Source organism: Carassius auratus, chromosome 7, assembly GCF_003368295.1.
Source record: "Carassius auratus strain Wakin chromosome 7, ASM336829v1, whole genome shotgun sequence".
Lineage (NCBI taxonomy): Eukaryota > Metazoa > Chordata > Actinopteri > Cypriniformes > Cyprinidae > Carassius > Carassius auratus.
This window is the reverse complement of record NC_039249.1, coordinates 31,483,439-31,488,491: the sequence shown is the minus strand read 5'-3', so window position 1 is coordinate 31,488,491 and position 5,053 is coordinate 31,483,439. Positions and strand designations below refer to the sequence as shown.

The 5,053-nt window shown below is 35.4% G+C and overlaps 1 long non-coding RNA gene across 1 annotated transcript; it reads right to left on the bottom strand.

Annotated features, from left to right (window-relative positions):
• Window positions 1-1,651: 1,651 nt before the first annotated feature.
• On the bottom strand, window positions 1,652-2,132 carry LOC113105330 (uncharacterized). The gene is made up of 2 exons (XR_003292354.1): window positions 2,013-2,132; window positions 1,652-1,928 (listed from the first exon to the last, which is right to left on the bottom strand). It is a non-coding gene; the product is annotated as an uncharacterized LOC113105330 (long non-coding RNA).
• Between the last annotated feature and the right edge of the window lie 2,921 nt (window positions 2,133-5,053).

Here is a 5,053-nt window from a genome sequence, read left to right as displayed (position 1 = left end):
AGCACTGTTTTATATCATATTAAGTAAAGGGATTTAATTATTGTTAAGGATATAGAGTTTTCTTTATTTGTTTATAATATGTTCATTTTGTACAGTTGTGTGGGTGCCTTTGAGTTTTGAATAAGGTTAAGTTAAAAGTGTATTAATATTTTTTTTAAACAAATGTAACCGTATAAGATAAGCTTGTGTGTTTTCATCTCAAAGATGTATTTTCTTCTTTTAACTTCTTTTAAATTTATGTGCTTATGTTTGCTTGGCGTGCTATAAATCTGTATGTTTTAAAAATACAAATAACTTAAGAGCTATTTTAAAGCTTAAATTCATAGGTTTTTTTTTTTTTTTTGATAGTCGTTTAACCAACTTGCTTGCTTTTAGATAGTATTTTAAAGGGATATTTCACCCAAAAATCATAATTATGTCATTAATAACTCACTCTCATGTCGTTCCAAACCCGTGAGACCTCCATTTAAGATATTTTAGATTTAGTCAGAGAGCTCTCAGTCCCTCCATTGAAGCTGTGTGTACGGTCTACTGTCCATGTCCAGAAAGGTAAGAGAAGTAGTCCATGTGACATCAGAGGGTCAATTAGAATATTTTGAAGCATCGAAAATACATTTTGGTCCAAAAATAGCAAAAACTATGACTTTATTCAGCATTGTCTTCTCTTCCATGTCTGTTGTGAGAGAGAGTTAAAAACAAAGCAGTTTGTGATATCCAGTTCACGAATGAATCATTCGATGTAACCGGATCTTTTTGAACCAGTTCACCAAATCGAACTGAATTGTTTAAAACGGTTCGCGTCTCCAATAACTTTTTTTAATGTGGCTGACACTCCCTCTGAGTCAGAATAAACCAATATCCCGGAGTAATTCATTTACTCAAACAGTACACTGACTGAACTGCTGTGAAGAGAGAACTGAAGATGAACACCGAGACGAGCCAGATAACGAACAAAACATTGACTTGTCAGTTTTCGGATCACCAGTAGTTATTTCGGACAGTTTGATTCAGTAAACCGGTTGAAGAAAACAGTTCACTGGTTCTTTTGCGCTTAAAAAAAATTTGAGTAAACTTTTCCACGAAATTGAATTACATTTTCCAAACAATATCGAATTAGTTTGAAATGATTTGTTGTAATCTTGTTGTGTAAACTTAAATTATTTTAGTCAAGACAACAAGAAGAAAATTGGTCCATTCTACTAGATAAAGTTTAGCCATGCCTAATTGAGAAAGTTGTGTCAGGTTAACTACTCTGAATTTTGTCATGCCTACTATATAAAATAATGCCATGTTAACTACATTCAATTTGGTCATGTCTACTATATCTAACAATGCAATGTCAACTACAAACATTTTTGTACTGCATACTAGAAACAATTTAAATCATTACACTTATATAACTTGACTCTACAGTTACTTCCAAGTGAAAGTGAAATAATTGTGTTCTATTACATTAAAACCTTTTTACTGTATACCTATAGTCTACTGTGAAGAAAGTCAATATGTTAAAAGTCAATCCATTTAGTAAAAATCTGTATTTAAAACATGAGCACATTTAACCTTGAGTGTCTTCTTGCTTAAAACTGCAAATATGGCAATTAAACATGCTCATTAAGTAAAAAAATGACAATGCAAATAAAACATGAGCATATAAGAATATAACAAAATGTTATTTTATTTTGTTTTCTTAAACATTATATTAAATGTGATTGAGAGACGTAATCACCTCTGCTCATCGTGCAAAAATTCAGATACAACAAAATCACATGAGCATACAAGGAAATAAAACAGCATTCACAAAGGGATCCTCAAACACAGCACACCTAAGTGAAGAGTTTTGTTTTCTACGCCTGTGCTTTGGCAGACAATTTACACAAGTTCAGCTCGAGAATCATTTTTTGGAGCACCTTAAAAGTGTAATGGATCTCCTGTGGATGAGTAAGATTTAAAGAGTATATTAGTCCAAGTAGTATGGCTGTAGCCAATGCTACATTACCTAAACCAGAAAGCACCTCCACATCTTCCAGCACAATGCAGATATCTTCAGGGTCTTCTGTTGAATCAGCAAATACATGCTTTACATCACAGAATCCCTAAAAGGTCTTCTTTATGTCCACTTCGGTTCTTGCAGGGTCATCATCCTTTGAAAAAAAAAAACTGTTATTTTTAGTGAACAACTCTACTTCCACAGCACATTCATACAGTCACGAGCCATCTTAAAACAATGCTATGGCGTTCGGTCACCAGATCACAACCCAACTCAACACCTTTGGCAGACTGTGTTCCACTTTATAATGTAAAATAATATAGTGCCTTTGTCAATATCACAACAATGAATAACTATGCTTCCTTAAAATCTCTAACTATCACTCAGTGACTGTTCGAAATTTTTAATTTAGATGACATTAATAAATTACATTTATAAAATACCAGATATTCTCAAGAGCCATTGATGCTTCGGTAACACTTTAGAATGATGTCCATTAGTTAATGTTAGTTAATTCATTAAGTAACATGAACAAACAATGAACAATACATTATTGTATTTATTCATCTTTGTTAATCTTAAAGGGGAGGTGAAATGCTCGTTTTCACTCAATATCCTGTTAATCTTGAGTACCTATAGAGTAGAACTGCATCCTTCATAACTCCAAAAAGTCGTGTGGGCGGAGCTAAAGAATCACAAGCGCCAGTAGGCTTTTGAGTTGAGAGCATGTGGAAGCTGTGAAACAGATCCAGAGGCTGAAATTTAACAAGAGCAGCATCAGCAAAGGCGGTATGCTATGTGGTATGTACTGAAACTGTATATATTTGCTTAGCGGTTTTGGAAAATGACTAAGTTCCACTTTATGTCGTCTTTTTTTTTTTTTTTTTTTTTAAGCTGTACATGTGGAAAGTGCAGTTTGATGGCAACATCGCATGTTGTTTACTTGATGTGCTTACATGCTGATAGCTAAGTTAACAACACAGAGATATTTGAAGCAGTTTTACTCACCGCATGTGGTTCCAACACACAATCGTGACCCTTTTCCGTTGGGACTGCATTATCCTTAAGAAATAAACGACGTGCAATCCGAAATGCAGGGAACAAACAAAAACACTTGCATAACTCCATTGATGCTCTGTAAAAATAAACTCCATCCACTGGTCCCTTAATGCTGTTTCTCTTTTGGTAATCTGTGCAGGGTTGTCTTGCCAAAAACACACTTCTTTTGTGACTTTTCTGCTATATGGGAGCGCGCGCTCTTCCGGCAGAAGAGCGCGCACTTAGGACCCATATAAGGAAATTCCGCTCCATCTAACGTCACACAGAGCCATACTCGAAAAAAACTTTCCGAAACTTGTGACAAACCGGAAGAGGTTTTTTTGGAACAAAAATACTCCTTCAAACGTACAACTTAATTTTTGAAACTTTGTCCATGTTTAGCATGGGAATCCAACTCTTTAACAGTGTAAAAAACTCAGTATGCATGAAATAGCATTTCACCCCCCCCCCCCCCCCCTTTAATGAAAATACAGTTATTCATTGTTAGTTCATGCTAATTCACAGTGTATTAACTAATGTTAACAAGCACAACTTTTGATTTGAATAATGCATTAGTAAATGTTGAAATTAACATCAACTAAGATTCATAAATGCTGTAGAAGGATTGTTCTTGCTTAGATCATGTTAACTAATGCAGTTAACTAATGGACCATTATTATAAAATTCTACCGATACTTATTTCAAATCAATATTACTTATCTTTAACCAAAACTGGGCACAATTAAAACAACTGCTGACAGCACACCCTTCCCTCATTCTCTGAAAATGGTTGAGTTACTGAGTACAAGCTTTTATTCAATTTTCTTAAGAACAGCGCAGTCCTTGGCACCACCAAATTGGTGCAAATCTTTGCCAAAATACAGGTTTGTGTACTTTAATTTCATCTATAAAATCATTAGTCACTTTATTTTCAAACCAACATACATGGATGCAATGCCATTAACCTAAACGAGCGCCTTGTAAAATATATTAATTTATTACTGAACAAACGGAATGTAATTACTTTGTATGTTAAAGGTATATATATATATAATATATATATATTTTTTTTTTTTTTTTTTTTTTTTTTTTTTAAGTGTGACGTGACATTGACCCATACTCAGAATTCATGCTCTGCTTTTAACCCATCCAAGGTGCACACAGACAGCAGTGAACACACACACACTGTGAGCACACTCTCGGAGCAGTGGGCAGCCATTTATGCTGCAGCACCCGGGGAGCAGTTGGGGGTTCGATGCCTTGCTCAAGGGCAGCTCAGTCATGTTATTGAAGGTGGAGAGAGAACTGTACATGCATTCCCCCCACCCACAATTCCTCCAGGCCCGAGACTCGAACTCACAATGCTTAGATTGCAAGTACGACTCTCTAACCATTAGGCCACGACTTCCCCGTGAAGCCTGGAATTAAACTGCTGTTTTCATCAGGCCAGAGGAGAACTGGCACCCAGATTAAGATGTAGGTGTTTTTTGTTTCCATAGTAGTTTACATTTTTATATTTTTAGGTCAAACTGTTCTTGTCTGTGACTAATATAATGGAGGTCTATGGTCACCACCTCAAAGAGCATGCACAGAGAATTCCAAATTAAACAATTCCCCACCATAAGTACACATTGATGACCTAAGACACGAAAGTCCTTGAGGTAAGCTAAAACATACCAAAATTTTATTTGAAAGTGAACCATCCCTTTAAGTTTTGGTTCCTTGCCACTGCCACTTTTGGCGAATGGGGATGCTTGACTGATTGCATAGACACTATTGGAAGAGAGTTGAACTGGATGATGACATCACTGAATAATCAATGAACTGACTTTTTCTTAAAAAACTGTCTGTTTGTTATTGTCCTCTTGCATTACCGACAAACTATTTTCGTGTTTAATTATGCTGCTTTGACAATGTGTATTGTGTAAAGTGCTATTTAAGCGTAAAGGTGAATCGAATTGACTATTAAGAACTGTGCTTATCAAACAGGATGATATCACGTAAACCTAAACCAGTGGCTGTGTGGAG